Genomic DNA, 16,661 nt, shown 5'->3' with positions numbered 1-16,661 from the left:
GGTGCTCAGCAGTCTGGAGCCCCAGGGGAGCCGGTGACTTAGTTCCAGCCCAAGTCCAAAGGTCTGAGGAGCAGGGGAGCTGATGGTGTGGTTTCTGTCTGAACACTGGCAGCCTCAAGACTCAGGAAGAGCTGACATTTCAGTTTGAGGACAAAAGCAGAAAAAAAGCCGATATCTTAGTTGGAAAGACTGTCAGGCAGGTGTAGCTCCCTCTTATTCAGTGAATTTTTTTTTAAACACAAGCCTTCAACTGATTGGGCGAGGCCCACCAGCATTGAGGGGAGCAATCTTCTTTACCCAGTCTAGTGTTTTAAATGTAATCTCGTCCAAAGCACCATCACAGACACACCAAGGATAATGAGTGAGCAGATATCCAGGTGCCCCATGGCCAGTCAAGTTGACATATAAAGTTAACCATCACACTTGCTGACTGTATCTCTCTACCTTCAGCTGCTAAGGCAAGCCTGGCATGTTCCTGGCGCACAGTAGGGGCTCAGTAAATAGCAGTGAAATGAGTGAATGACAGAGCCCAGATTCCAGCCCTGCTCTGAGCAACTCCGTGTTGATTCTCTGCAGTAAGACTCTCCTCCAGATCGATCGCTTGGTTGACTGAAAAGGAAAAAATATAGCATCTGAAGTCAAATGAATGTCCATGTGCAAAAGCTTGGTATTCATTTTGTGTGATGAAAGCACCCAGGAGTTCAGCTTCTCCTGGACCCGCTTGGTGCCCAGGAAAACAGAATTAACACCCACCCTGCTTGTCTCTGGACGCGCGGCGGCGAGCCTGAGAGGCCTACAACATGGCTTCAGGCTTCCCGAGAGACAGTGTTCCTGTCACTGCAAGGCAGGAGGAGAAGCAGCCCTCTGCAGGCTCACCTCCCGGAGGGGCGGCAGGGCTGGTCGTTACGTGACTCACTGGGAGCTGGCGACGGAACAGAAAGGGCTGGGAACAGCTCCACCTGCGCGCAGACTGGAGGACAGCGATAGAGTAGTGAGAGTTCAGTAAACTGACAGTGAGCGTCTATCGTGAGCTCCCCGAGGCCCGTGCCCACCTCACGGGGCCCGCTGACCTCTGGCTGTGCCTGACTTCGCATATTCTGCAGTCAGAAAGGCCCCGGAACAAGTCTGCCTTTGCGTGAACTGCCGAGACACTCATGCATGGTATCATGGAGTGTACACGAGTCACATTCACGCACAGGGATTCAGTGCAGGCACCTCTTTGGAGGGCGACCCTGCTGCGGCTTGTGAAGGGCCTGGGACTTGGAAAGCCCAGGAAGTTCAGCCACTGGGGCTGCTGTGTCTTCCTAACCATCGTCAGGGACCTGCTAGACATTGTGCTCTACTCGGAAAAGACGTGACCAAAGGCTGGTGGGCGAGGAGGAGGGGCGTGGGCTGGACTGCCCGAGACACAGCCGACCAGCCCAGGCCTGCTGCAGAGCTGCCGTGATTTCCGCATGACCAATGCTTTCCCGAGTGAACCACGCGAAGAGAGTGAGCCCTCCCCAGACCACCCTTCCCTACGTGTCTCTCTGCTCCAGGGAAGATTATAGACAGCCGACAGAAAGTGCACGGGTGACTCCCCACAGACGTGCCCTTGTTCCAGTCTCCACCTCTTTGCCGCCAGCCTGGCTGCTGTTCCCCTTCCACGGGGTCTTGTTCTGCCCAAGGCCCCCAGCTCTGGCTCTCTGATGACCCCGGGACCCTTGTGTTTCAGTTCTCCTCTGGCTCAGTCTTTCAACACCATTAGAAACCAATAATCAGTCTGTTCTTGGAAATCGCAAAATGAAATGGTGTATTACTTACCACACAAAAGTCACCCCCACACTTAGCTGCCTAAAGTAACACAATTTAATGAGATACCAGCTCACGCCCTTAGGATGACCAGTATTGAAAGAACAGAACAGCTGGCATTGGTGAGGATGTGGAGAAACTGGAACCCTTGTGCTCCTTTGGTGGAAATACGAGAAGACAGACAGACAGAGGTTTCCCCCAAAATTCAACATAGAGTCACCATATGATCCAGCAATTCCATCTCCAGTGTACACCCGGAAAAATGGAAAGCAGGGTCTCAAAGAGATGTTTGGAGATCAGTCAAATTCTTGTCCATTGCGTGGGTGATGCCATCCAGCCATCTTATCCTCTGTCACCCCCTTCTCCTGCCCTCAGTCTCTCCCAGCATCAGGCAATATTACTCAGCCTTAAAACAGGAAATTCTGATACACCCTGCCACTTGGATGAGCCAGAGGATCTCACACTTGCTGAAATGAAGCAGTGGCAAAGGATGGCTACTGTCTGATTCCACGTCCATCCCAGTCACCGAGACACAAAGTGGGACGGTGGTTTCAGGGTCTGGGGAGAGGCGGGGGGAGTTACTGTTCAGTGTTCGTAGGATTCCAGTTGCAAAAAGAAGATGTCCCAGGCAACTGTCATATAGCACTATGCCAGTAGTTACCAGTGCTGAGCAGGACACTTCAAATAGCTAGAATGATCCATTCATGCTGTGTACTTTTTACCGCAATAATTTTTTTTTTTAAATCCTTTTCTTATTTCACGGTTTCTGTGGCTAGGAATCTGGACCTAGTTCAGCCGGGTCCTCTGCCTCAGGGTCTCTGACGAGGCTGCACAGGGGCAGGGGTCTCATCTGAAGGCTGAGGAAAGGTCTTTATTGCCAGGATTCAGTCCGTTGTCGGCCGTTGGCTCGAGGGTGTCCTTCATTTGTAGGCTTTGGCCAGAGGCTGCCCTCAGGCCCTTGCCACACGGGCCTCTCCATGCGTTGGCACACTTCTTCAGAGTGTGCACACCAGGAGGGCAGTATAGCAAGACGGCTCGTGAGGTGGAAGTCAGGATGTTCGTAACCCGACTGCAGGTGCCATGTGACCTTGCCTTTGTCACATCCTACTAGGGAGGATCAAGTGATCAGGTCCAGCCCACATTCAGAGGGTCTGCACAGCGGCTGACCCGGCCGGCCTCCGCTCCTCTGTTCACCATTCGTGCGTTCATGCTGAGTCGCTTCAGTCCTGTTGGACCCAGTGACCCTGTGGACTGCAGCCCACCAGGCTCCTCTGTCCACGGGATTCTCCAGGCAAGAACACTGGAGTGGGTTGCCTTGCCATGCCCTTCTCCAGGGGATCTTCCCGACCCAGGGATCCTACCCCCATGTCCTATGTCACCTGCACTGCCTGGCGGGTTCTTTACCACTGGCGCCTCCCTGGGAGCCCTACCTGTGTCCATGGTACCACCCAGTCGCATCACCTAGAGCCTGAGATCCAGCCTTGATTCCTTCCTTCCCCTTCCCCACATCCAGGCCCTCTGCAGGCTTCGTGTTCTCTCCAGCAGATACACACAGAGCTCCTGTTTACGGGCCAGACTGCGTGCCTGGCTTCTGGCTCAGTAACCCAGACAGGCTCCCTGCCCTCCTCATGCCCCAGGCTTGTCAAGGCAGTGGTTTTAAACTTGTTTTCTTAGCTGTAAAGCCAGAATTGTGTACATGATCACCAAGTGAGCTAATATGAAGTCACACGCTTTGAGCAGCGTCTTAGCACACAGTAAATGCCCAACAAGTCTTAGCTGTGATTGTCGGAGAAAGTGGGGAAACCTATAAATGAGAACAGAGGAGGATGCCGTGGAAGGGGCCAATGAGGGTGGTGGCCGCCTCTCCCTCGGCGGGCAGGGAAGGCTTCTCCGAGGAGCACGTCTTACATGAAACTGGAGGGAGCAGAGGCGACCGGCAGGCGAGCACGAGCGGTGCAGGGGCAAAGGTGGCGCTGGGGAGGGGTTGGGCGGGCCGGGTGGACAGAGGACAGAGGGCCTTCGCACGTAGATTTCAGAAGCAGACTAGGGTAAAGAATCCACCTGCCAGTGCAGGAGGCACAAGAGACTCGGGTTCAACCACTGGGGAGGGAAGATCCCTGGAGGAGGAAATGGCAGCCCACTCCAGTATTGCTGCCTGGAGAATCCCATGGACAGAGGAGCCTGGTGGGCTGCAGACCATGGGGTCACACAGAGCCGGACATGGCTGAGCAACTGGGCACACACACGGGCATGGCAGGTGAAGGAAGGGGAAGAAAGGGACCAGAGGATGCTGTGTTTCTGGCTCTAATTAGCTCAGTTGGTTAAGAATCCACCTGCAATGCGGGAGACCCCGGTTTGATGCCTGGGTTGGGAAGATCCGCTGGAGAAGGGATAGGCTACCTGCTCCAGAATTCTTGGGCTTCCCTGTAGCTCAGCTGGTAAAGAATCTGCCTACAATGTGGGAAGTTCAGTCTCTGGATTGCGAAGATTCCCTGGAGAGAGAAAGGCTACCCACTCCAGTATTCTGGCCTGGAGAATTCCATGGACTGTATAGTCCGTGGGGTCGCAAAGAGTCAGACACAACTGAATGACTTTCACTTTCACTTTTCACCACTGCCATGTGGAAGCCAGGACACCCCTGATTTGGGTGAGATGCCCAGTGAAGATGCTGCCAGCTCCTTGCCGTGTGGTTGGTAAATCAGCCCTGTCCCTTGCTCCTGGTCTCCCTCTCTCTGCAGGAGAGTGGTCTCACCCATAGCAACCTTCTCCAGTCCCTCCCTGGCATGCACATGGTTGCCTAGTCAGAGATCAGAGATCGGTAGATGCCTGTTGATGCAGGGAGCCAGGAGGGGCCCCAGCAGGCCCTGCTCCGGCTCGTCAAGCAGTCTTCCTGCGTCCACACCTTTCACCCTGCTCCATCCTTACAAGAGGCAGTCCATGGTGCGTGGTGATGGGGGCAGGCCTTTGGAGTCAAGTGGAACCTGCATCCAGTTCAGATATATTACTTAAGCTCTGGGACTCTAAACATTTTGTCTGTGGAAGAAACGTTTTCTGTTTAATTGGTGTGTTGGAGGTCTCCAGGACTACCCCCAGCCTCCGTGACTTGGTAGAAGGACTCATAATTCAGGAAAGCTGTTCAGCTCATGGTTACAGTTCACTCTAGTAGAAGAATAGAGATTAAAATCAGGAAAGGAAAGCGTATACAGAGCAGAGCGCAGGAGCTCCCAGGTGTGCCCGTCCGGCTGTCCTGACCACAGGAGACCCGCAGACAGTGCTTAGTTCTCCCGGCGACCGTGTGACAGCGTGCACAGGTGTGGCCAACCGGACTCTCATCCAGTCCCCAGTGTTCAGGGTTTGTGTGGAAGGGCAGTCTCCTAAGCAGAGAGCACCCCCATGGCTCACCACAGATATACGGTCTCCATTGCATGCATGTGTGCTAAATCACTTCAGTCGTGTACAACTCTTTGCGACCTATGGACTGTGGCCTGTCAGGCTCCTTTGTCCATGGAATTCTCCCGGCAAGAATACTAGAGTGCCTCCTCCAGGGAATCTTCTCGAACCAGGGATTGAACCCAGGTCTTCTGCATCTCCTGCATTGCAGGCGCATTCTTTGCCACTGAGCCACCAGGGTCTTCATTACCATCCCCCAACCATGGCCCCAGGCAAGTAAAAATAGGCATTTACCATACATCACATGGGTGGCACCAGCTGTCTGGGTGGCCCTGGGCCCCAGGCACACAAAGGCACTCTCCCCATGTGGACATTGTAGGGCCTGCATGTTGCCTCCCAGGAGCCAGGCAAGGGCCAGGCCTTGCTGTGGGACGTGCAGGGTTTGGGCCTCCCAAGCGTGCTGAGCTCTCCCTTTACTGCCCACTTGATCTGAACATTTAACACGTGTACCAGTCAGGGTCCAGCCAGGAAAACTGAAACCACTGTAGGTATTTAGAACAGACAGAATTTAATACAAGGAGATAGTCTCACAGGTGATTGAAGAGCTGGGAAGTGACACAGGAGGCAGGGAGCCCAAGAACCAGCAGCAGCAATCGCAGGCCTCTCCAGATTGACCCAGGCCTGGGGCTGCCTGGTGGGCCCTGGGGCACGCAGGGAGAGCTGTTGGCTCGCACTGCCCCCCCCCCAGCAGAGGGAGCAGGGGCAAGAACCCGGGTTCTCCCCCCTCCCACCTGCCCCGCTCCCACTGGCACCTCCCAGGGCGGGGCCTCCCCAGGAAATGACTCAGACTCCGTTTACTCAGGGCCTGTTTCAAGGTGCCTGATAGTGCGCCAGCCACGGTCACCCACCCCACCCTGTGTGGTCCTGCCCGAGAGCTGCCCTGCAAGCAGATACCGCCTCTGCTTCATAGGGATGACGGCGATGAAGGGCAGATAAAAACAGTCTGTCGGGGGAGACGGAGCTAGGGGGTGGAGGAAAGGAGGCAGGACTGCAGGGATGGCAGAGAGATTATGCAGAAGCCTTCCTGGCCAGGAAGCACCCACAGTCAGCAGAGGTGGGGACTGCCAGGCGCTCCTGCAGCACACTGGATCCAGCCAGGAATTCCCTGCCTGAGCCCCACTTCCTGTCTCAGTCCAGCTGTCCCCACCCACATTGCCCCCTGGGAAGGCCTGGGTTCCTTCACAGCAGAAATTGTTAGCAATGATTCTTTTGTTTCCCCCTCATGCTTGACTCCTGGCTACAGTTTCTTTTGTCTCGCAAAGACCTGCTCGATTCGGTTTTTCATGCTATTTCCACACTGCTGAGGGGCACGTCGGCCTGGGACTTGCTCACGCACAGGCAGTTCAACACTGGTGCTCAGAATCCGGGAACCAGGGTGCTCCCATAAATGGTTTTAAACCCAGTGCTGAAGCCCAGCAGCTCCACGCCTTTGCCTGGCCTCGGGGATCAGAAAGCCCTCCCATTACCTCCTCCCACACTTGGCCTTGCACCCTGGCCAGCTAGCCTGTGCTCCCAGATAAGAAGTGCAGAGAAAGGTGGGCTGTCTTTCACCCAAGCCTCATGTGCAAGGACTGTGTCTCAGGATGGTTGGTTTTTTAGGTGTGACAGTGCTGTGGTGGTTGGGTAGGAGAACTGAAACTGCCTCCAAATCTTTGAGGAAAACACACACACACACACACACACACACACACATTCACATGTAAAGTGAATATGGCAACTTAGTAATTATTAGGTCTTTTTAGTCTGTGCATTTGACTTTTTTAATAAAAAGATTTCCCGTTCCTTCCTTCCTTAAAAAATTTTAATGTATTTAACTATAAAATTGACTTTTTTTTTTGCTTTCAAACCACCAATCATAACTTCTAATCTGAGATAAACTGTGTTGTCACTTTGGATTTACTTAATTCCGTCCAAGAGGAAAAAATAAGGGGAAAAAATAAGGCTTTCTACTTAAATGTAGGTTTTAAGGCAGTATAGAGTAGGGTTTGTCTCGTCTTTTAAGACATGAATGAAGGTCAAGGTTAGGCAGACCTACCCTGTTCTCTCCCTCTCTCTCTCTCTCTAGGAGAGTAGCTGGTATGGGCGGGGGTGGTGGGGGGAACGGTCCAGGAGGGAAGGCCTAGGGAGAGGGCGGTAACCTGGCTGCAGTGTCTGCAGGAGGCTCACCCCTGCAGGCCCAGCTGCCACAGCCTTGCACAAGCTGTGTGGTCGGGAACAAGGCGTGGCATGGACCCACTGAGATTGTGGAGAAAACGACCAGCACCCTCTGCATCACACACTTAAGTAGCACAGAGATTAGCATGGAGAGTTCAATAAACTGCTCAACGAACTATTGACTAACTTGTGTGGGATGCGGGCAAAGTGCAAAAGCAAAGGTAACCGTGTTGCAGCCTTTGCCACCTCGGTTTCTGAGTTGTGGACTCGCACAGCCATTCAAAATGGAAAGTAAACTGGTATTTCAGCTACTTCTTGCTGAAGTCAGCATGTCAAGCTGGTTTAAAACGTGACTGCATACTTCCCCTGGCTCTGCGCTCTCGGCTGGGCTCAGCTGGGTGGTTCTTCCACCCTGCCAGGTGTCTCCTGGGCTGGAAGGTTCCAAAGAGCATCTTCACTCAGACTTCTGGGGCTTCAGCTGAGGTGGCTGGAACGAGGGGATGACTGGAACACTTGTGCCCCATGTCAGCACAGCAGCTAGACCTCTTTACAGAGTAACTCAGGACTTCAAGAGACAATGTCCCAAGAGGACAGACCCCAGCATTCAAATTTTTATCAAGGCTCTGTGCCCAGCACACCTGCTACCATCCCATTGGCCAAAGCATGTTAGTTATGTGTCCAATCCGGGAATTTACATGCGAGGAAGAGGGCTGAAAGTCAGTGGAGACCACCAATGCATGGACCCACCACAACCAGGAAAAGCCCTGCATACAGCAGTAAATAAACTGCCATGGATCACCCAGGATGAAGCTCTCCTTTCAGTTAGGAAGACACCATGAAGGACTTCAATCATTCATTCATTTAACAAGTATTTCTCGGGAGTGCAGAGACTTCCCTGGTGGCTCAGACGGTAAAGTGTCTGTCTATGCCTGAGACCTGGGTTCGATCCCAGGGTCGGGAAGTTCCCTGGAGAAGGAAAAGGCAACCCACTCCAGTACTCTTGCCTAGAAAATCCCATGGAAGGAGGAGCCTGGTGTCCATGGGGTCGCAAAGAGTCCGACACGACTGAGCGACTTCACTTTCACTTTCTCGGGAGTGCAGATGCTGAGGATTTGGTATGGACGAGACAGGTGAGCTCTTGCTTCTGAGGGCTCTCAAATAGTCCATATGCAGATGAGACGGTTTCCGATGATGACCAGCACTGTAAAGAAAACAGCATAACAGGGCAGAGAGTCAGTAGAGGTTGAGGGTGGGTACTTTAGATACAGGGATCAGGAGAGGCGTTTCTTGACGCAGGAAGCTTAGCTGAGACTTAAATGAGAGGGCACCAACCTCGTGGAGATCCAGTTGCAAATGTTCTAGGAGGAGGGAACCAAGGGCGGAGGAAGCGGGCAGGAATGCACCTTGACCAAGTCTCAGCTCCACGTGTTTCAGGGATAGTAGACTGAAACTGTCTAGACTAGGGCGTCTGGAGTATCGGAAAAGGGAGGCAAGGTCCGAGGGAGCAGGCCGGGAGTCGCTGCGCCTCTGAATGCACCCGGAAGTATGACGCGCATCGGGAGCCGTGACCTGTAGTTCCTTGCCCATCGTCCTGCCCCTTCCCGGCCCTCCTCTGCATTTTCAGAACCGTTCTGAGAAGCTATCAAGCTCGGGGCGGGGAGGGGGCTGCCAAAAGATCGGGGGTGGGGCGCTCAGAAGGAAGTTAAAAAATATCCTAGCGTTGGAGGCTAACTCCCTTGCGCAAACCTCCCACCGCCACCATCGGACACACGGACAAGCCGTCCTGACACAGACTCCAGGCGCTGCTGCCCATTTCTAATTATAACCAACATTTGTTTTCACACACATCATCGCACGTTATCCCTTCGTCCAGCCAGGGCTAGTCCATCCAAGGAAGCAAACATTTGAGCAACCTTCGTGCTAAATCTTGTGCTGAGCAGACTGTGCATCTGGTTAACCTTCCCCCAAGCCTGCGCAGGTTTCACTACTTATCCCCATCTCTCTGTGGAGGATGTAGGCTCAGAGTCACACAGGAAACAGCAGCCCTGCAATTCCAGTCTGAGTCCTTTGATCCCGAGTCGCAGGCTCCACCCCCGGCAGCTTCTGCCGGCTGCTTAGCAGGGCCTGCCCTGGGCAGGTGGCCAGGTTGCGCATTCTCCCAGAGCTCCATCTCCATACAAGGGCCTCCATGAGCCGGAGATAAGAAGGATTGAAAGAAAATGCTTATCGTATTACTTTGAATTTTGTCTTCCTTAGTCAAACCAGTATACCTGGAGTACACCCTGAGCAGATAGGTATATATAGAGGGAATATTACACAATGTGTATAAAAATTTCCCTGTGTATTTACCATACTTTTTCAAATGAACAATTGGATCTATTATTTTCAATTTAGATGTTGTTTACTGGAAACGGTTGCTAGAGATTAAAAAAAAAATATTCAACGTCTTATTTGAAAATGTAACTAATATATTATTTTAAAATAACCTTTTCCAAAATATCCTGGCGGTGCAGTGGTTAGGACACAGTTAACCCTTTCAGTGCCAGGCCCCGGGTCAGTCCCTGGGCGGGGAACTAAGATCCCACAAACTGCGTGTCAAGGTCAAAAATCAAACAAACTCATCCTTTTTCCTGACTTTAAATACATCTATACTTTCCAAAAAGGAAATACATGTATCTCCATCCATATATATACACACACGTAGTTACTTTTATATGTGTATGTAATTCTGTAGTCACCTTTAGCACTACTAAAAATGCAATGTGTGTGTTTTTGAAAGTGTTAATTATCTAAACATTTAAAATATATCACAATTTGGAGCCCTGACTTGATATTCCTTCCTATTAGAAGATCAGAAGTGGCTAGAGCTGCTCACAACCCGAGAGGCCCCTGTTTGAGCTGATTTGAACCATATCAAGTCTAGGACTGCGTTTGTTTTTTTGAATTGCAGGGCAAGTGACTTGCTTGGGTCATGTTCAATCTGCAGTCTGTGTTTAGACATGGCACAAACATCCCCAAGAACTCGGAGGAGACTGCCAGGGAAGGCCTGGGCCTCCTTCCCGGAACAGCCTGCTTCAGACCAGCTCGGTGTCTCCTCCCCGCATCCCAGCGACCCCCTGCCATAGGCAGGGCTGGAACCCAGCAGGCTGGACCCTCACTGCGAGGGAACACGGATCACAGCCTCCCCGCCACCCCATTTGCTCTCCAAAGGTCAGCAGCTTGAGACAATGTGTTTTAGGGATTTCCCAATCAGCTAGTATTTAAAAGATGTTTATACTGAAAAAAGAAGATAGAGCCTCTGGCAACTAGGAAAACACAGAATAAAAGTTTTCCCTGGACTCTTTTTTTTTAAAATTTTTATTAAAGAACAATTGATTTTGAAACTAACAATGTTGTGTTAGTTTCAGGCGTACAGCAAAGTGGTTGAGTTATACATACATAAATCTGGTTTTTTTTTCAGATTCTTTTCTCTTATAGATTATTACAAGATATTGAATAGAGTTCCCTGTGCTACACAGTAGGTCCTCGTTGGTTATCTGTTTTATATATAGTGAGGATGTGCTAATCCCAAACTCCTTATTTATCCCTCCCTCCACTTTCCCCTTGGGCAACCATACACTGGTTTTCTGTGTCTGTGGGTCTGTATCTGTTTTGTGTGTAAATTCATTTGCACTATTGTTTTGGGAGGGTGGTTACACAAGCCGATGATGTCACAGGCTCTTTGTCCTTGTCTGATGACTTCACTTAGTCCGATCCTCTCTAAGTCTGTCCATGTCACTGCAGGTGGCTTTCCCTACTCTTTATTTGCCGTTTTCGCAGTAATAGTAAAGAAAATAGAAACTAGAAACCCCAGACATCTCAGCCTTCTTCTTTCTGGTCCTTGTTCATACAGGGTTTATGTTGACAAAGCCGACAGCATTTGTGTTGTCTTTTCACCTAATGTCAACAATTCCATAAAAGAGCACCTCGCTTCTCAGAGAGGAAGGGTTACTTTTTATTCTAAGGTGTTGTAATATTACATACAGTTTGGGGAAAGCGAAAAAAATTGTTCATAAACCTGCCCTCCTTACTGAACCACTTTACTTTTTGCATTTTCTATCTGTGCTTTGTTCACTGCATCTGTATTTTGCATATTTTATATAATAGAACTATTCTGGTTATTGCCCACAAGCATTCACAGGTTTATAAAAAAAAATGTATACTCCTACATTCTACAAAACTCTTAAAAACCTGTTTTGAGTTCTTACAAATCCTTATCCACATGCGTATTTCATTTTTTCCACTAGCAATAAAAGCATGGATTCAATTTATTGTTTTTATCCTATTTTATATCATAAAACACTTAGTGATTCCCTATACTCTTTATTACTTTTTTCTTAAACTTTGTTTAAGACTTGAAAGAATTATAAAAGTAATTCATGCTGATTCTTACAACTGAAATAATTCAAAATTTTGTGAAAGGAAAATCATATATGCCCTACGCCCTACTCCAGTCCCAACCCCTGAAGTAATAAATGCTAACAGCCTAGTGTGCTCAATGCATATTTTTCCTGTCTTTCAGATACACATACCGTGTTGAAAAATATACACTTATTTTTTTACAAAAATGAAATACTATGCACATGTCTTGACAACTTGCTTTTTTTTTTTAAACCATAACATGCATATTCCTTAAGACCAAAAGATACTAACCTTTTCTTTTAGGTGGGTTTATTTTACGTTAAGAATGTATTGTAATTTATTCATTTACTTCCCTGATGACAAATATTTCCATCATCCATAGTTTTTTTATCTCTAAGAAATGTTGGGAGAAAACAGCCATCGGCATATGTTCTTCTATACGGGTACTTTTATATCTGTAGGCCTGCTTATCCAAAATGGAATTTGCAAGATAAAAAAACATATATATTTGCATTTTAAAAATTTTAAATCAACTTTTTGCAGCCATCATGGACATGTGCTAAAATGCTCCCATTTAACTGTAAGAGTCAGTGAGGTTTGATGAGTATAGTCACCAGTGTCAACACCAACACAACTCAGGCACAAACCTTTCCATCCCCTAAAAAGGTCCCTCTTGCACCTCTGCAGGAACGCCTCCCCCTCCCCCACTGCCCAGGAGGGTTTCCCCTTCCTGGAACTTCATGTACCTGAGATTTCCCTGCGTGTCTCGCCCAGGTCTGGCTTGTCCACTTGGCCCAACATCCTGGACACTCATCCACCTCATAGCTAATGTCAGAAGTTTCTTCCTTTTTGCTGTCAAGTGTGGTTTTCAGAGAACCAAGTTCCTTTCCAGAAAAGTCACAGCTGGCCACGTTCCTACCAGCAATGAACAGGAATGTCTTTTTCTCCGAATCTCTACAGGCACTGGGTGTTATTCTTTTCAGTTTTTGCCAACTCCTCAGATGAAAATGAGGCTGCTGTTGCTGCCTGAGTTTGCATTTCCTTGAGTGCCGAGAGTGTGCTGCTTCTGTTTTCATTTATTTGTTTATGGCTGTGCTGGGTCCTCGTTGCACGGAGCTGCAGCGTGTGAGCCTCTCTCTTGTTGCGGCGCATGGGCTCTGGGGCGCTCCCTCTGCAGCAGTGGCGGCATGTGGGCTTGGTGTGGGGCTTGGGCTTTAGAGAGCAGGCTCAGTGGTGGTGGCGCAGGGTCCTCGTTGGTCCCCAGCCTGTGGGATCTTCCCAGATCAGGGATATGGCCCATGTCTCCTGCGTTGGCAGGCTGTCTCTTTACAACTGAGCCACCAGGGAAGCTCTGGGGTTGTGCTTCTTGCGTTCTCTCTTTTATGGATTATCTGTCAGACCACTGGCTTGTTTTTCTATTGGATTTTAATTTGTAGGAATGCTTTGTTTACTATAGATCTTAACTTCTGTTGTAGACAGTATCATTTTTTTCTGCTCTATCCTTTGTCTTCTAACTTTTAAAGTGTTTTTTGTCTTAAAACTTAGAATGTCAAGTAGTCAAATACGCATATCTTTGCTTTTATGGCTTCTGGATTCCTTGATAAGCGTAATATCTATATGCTGCCGTGTTCTATCTCTTCACTTGACATGTAAGCGTTTCTCGTGTGAGTGCTTAGTCACTCAGTCGTGTCCTACTCTTTGCAACCCGTGGACTGCAGCACACCAGGGTCCTCTGTCCATGGGATTTCCCAGGCAAGAACACTGGTGTGGGTTGTCATGCCCTCCTGCAGGGGACATTCCTAACTCAGGGATTGAACCCGCATCTCCTGCAGCTCCTGCGTTATAGGCGGATTCTTTACCGCTGAGCCACCGGGAAAGCCCTTCTCGTGTATTTCCACCTTCACAACTGTAATTGTTAAAGTGGCCCTTTGTCACACCCAGAGATAGCCCATAAAGTAATTAAAATTATTATTCTCTTGGATAGTTGATTTAATTATATATTAATAATTATTAATTTAATTACTTTCAATAATTTCCCAAGAGTAATGGCCTAGGTTTTGAAGGTATTTTGTAATTTTTATTTTTTGGCTGCACCGCACAGCTTGTGTGATCCTACTTCCCTGATCAGGGATCGAACCCACGCCCTTGACAGTGAAAACCCAGAGTCTAACCACCAGACTGCCAGGGAATTCTGTATTATGTGATTTTAAAAATATGTCAGTAATCTAGAGAAATACTCCAGGCCAGAATACTGGAGCAGGTAGCCTGGGTCGGGAAGATCTCCAGCAGATCTTCCCGACCCAGGAATCAAACCGGGGTCTCCTGCATAGCAGGAGAATTCTTTACCAACTGAGATATCAGGGAAGCCCAACAGAGAAATACCAGCACAGCGTCTTGAATGGTTTCATCATCTGAGTGTAAATCGGGTCCAGTGACAGACACAGAGGTTCAAGGCATGACGCATCAGCCCCGGGTGTGCCTGGAAGCCCTGCTTCCTGGTTTGTGTCACAACAAAACCCCAAACACTGTTACCTGCTCTGTGCACCCCACACCTCATCTGGGGGTCCCGTCCCTCCCCTCTCCCTACCCCCACGTCCTCTTTACAGCTGCCTGATGTTCAAGCTGGTTTTAGAAAAGGCAGAGGAACCAGAGATCAAATTGCCAACATCCGCTGGATCATGGAAAAAGCAACAGAGTTCCAGAAAAACATCTATTTTTGCTTTATTGACTATGCCAAAGCCTTTGACTGTGTGGATCACAATAAACTGTGGAAAATTCTGAAAGAGATGGGAATACCAGACCACCTGACCTGCCTCTTGAGAAATCTGTATGCAGGTCAGGAAGCAACAGTTAGAACTGGACATGGAGCAACAGTTAGAACTGGACATGGAACAACAGACTGGTTCCAAATAGGAAAAGGAGTTCGTCAAGGCTGTATATTGTCACCCTGGTTATTTAATTTATATGCAGAGTACATCATGAGAAACACTGGGCTGGATGAAGCACAAGCTGGAATCAAGATTGCCTGGAGAAATATCAATAACCTCAGATATGCAGATGACACCACCCTTATGGCAGAAAGTGAAGAGGAACTAAAAAGCCTCTTGATGAAAGTGAAAGAGGACAGTGAAAAAGTTGGTTTAAAGCTCAACGTTCAAAAATCAAAGATCATGGCATCCGGTCCCATCACTTCATGGGAAATAGATGGGGAAACAGTGTCAGACTTTATTTTTGGGGGCTCCAAAATCACTGCAGATGGTGACTGCAGCCATGAAATTAAAAGACGCTTACTCCTTGGAAGGAAAGTTATGACCAACCTAGATAGTGTATTCAAAAGCAGAGACATTGCTTTGCCAACAAAGGTCCGTTTAGTCAAGGCTATGGTTTTTCCTGTGGTCATGTATGGATGTGAGAGTTGGACTGTGAAGAAGGCTGAGCACTGAAGAATTGATGCTTTTGAACTGTGGTGTTGGAGAAGACTCTTGAGAGTCCCTTGGACTGCAAGGAGATCCAACCAGTCCATTCTGAAGGAGATCAGCCCTGGAATTTCTTTGGAGGGAATGATGCTGAAGCTGAAACTCCAGTACTTTGGCCACCTCATGCAAAGAGCTGACTCATTAGAAAAGACTCTGATGCTGGGAGGGATTGGGGGCAGGAGGAGAAGGGGACGACAGAGGATGAGATGGCTGGATGGCATCACTGACTCGATGGACGTGAGTCTGAGTGAAGTCCGGGAGTTGGTGATAGACAGGGAGGCCTGGCGTGCTGTGATTCATGGGGTCACAAAGAGTCGGACACGACTGAGTGACTGAACTGAACTGAAAGAAGCCAGGGGCTGAGCGGTGGAGCCACGACTGGGTCCCAGCTCTGACCTGACCGGAAGCCTGGTCCTCTGGCTGTATCCATGAATAATGTTTGTACAGCACAGATCCCTTCCCAGTTTACAAAGACCCTTTCTCAGCCTTTGATGTCGGAATCCCTCCCTGCTTTTCTCAGCCCAGTGAATGCCTTCTCATTCTTCAAGACGCAGGAAGACATCTCCTCCCAGCAGCGTCCCCTCACTCTCCCGGATGGTCTTAGCGCTTGCACTGTGCTTTAGTCCCCCCTTTACATCAGTCTCCCCGACTGCACCCAGCCTCTGCACACTGCTGCGGGTTTCCCTGGAGGAGTGCATAAGTGCCTTTGCAGGTGGAGCCTGGGGATGGGCCTGTGGCAAGGTGAGGTTAATAAGGGGGCAGAGTGGAGATGCGCAATAGAACTGGGAAGGCTGGCAGGGGCTGGGCCGCTGAGACCCTTGCTTGCCAGGCAACAGGCTGGGCATTGTCTCCTGGTCAGTGTGGAGCCAGTGGAGGGCTAGAATGTGACTCGGCTTGGGTGAGCAGTGCCCGTCTGCAGGCTGGTGACAGTGAGGGCCTAGCAGAGGCAGCTGAGATGAAAGAAAAGGAAGGGGCTGGATTCCAGAGAAAAACTGCATTTTGAAACAATAAGTCTTAGCCACTCGGTGTCCACGCAGCTGCACCCGCTCAGCCCCCAGCTTGTTTAGGCAGCTGTAGAGAGGACATAGGAGTGAGGAGGGGAGAGACAGGACCCCAAGACGAGGTGTGGGGGCGCACAGAGGGGGCACCATTGCTTGGGGTTGTTTCTGCCACAAACCAGGAAGCGGGTTCCAGGCACACCCGGGGCTGATGTGCCATACTTTGAACCGCTGCTCTTCAGGAATGCCTAGACTGATGTCTCCCCTTGAGGACTTCCCCCGCCAGCCCGCCTGGGGTGTATCCGCAGTTTGGGGGTGGACGTGGCCGGGGGGCGGAGGGGGGGGTGCGGTCAGCAGTTGAGAGGAGAGGCAGGCTCTGGGGCTGGTCTGC

At 49.8% G+C, this 16,661-nt stretch overlaps 1 long non-coding RNA gene across 1 annotated transcript; it reads right to left on the bottom strand.

Moving 5' to 3' along the window:
- Positions 1-7,321: 7,321 nt before the first annotated feature.
- On the bottom strand, positions 7,322-9,301 carry LOC138984765 (uncharacterized). The gene is made up of 2 exons (XR_011462052.1): positions 8,728-9,301; positions 7,322-8,596 (listed from the first exon to the last, which is right to left on the bottom strand). It is a non-coding gene; the product is annotated as an uncharacterized lncRNA (long non-coding RNA).
- Between the last annotated feature and the right edge of the window lie 7,360 nt (positions 9,302-16,661).

This window comes from Bos mutus, chromosome 22, assembly GCF_027580195.1.
Source record: "Bos mutus isolate GX-2022 chromosome 22, NWIPB_WYAK_1.1, whole genome shotgun sequence".
Classification (NCBI taxonomy): domain Eukaryota; kingdom Metazoa; phylum Chordata; class Mammalia; order Artiodactyla; family Bovidae; genus Bos; species Bos mutus.
The sequence above is the reverse complement of the archived record's forward strand: the minus strand, read 5'-3'. Positions and strand labels throughout refer to the sequence as shown.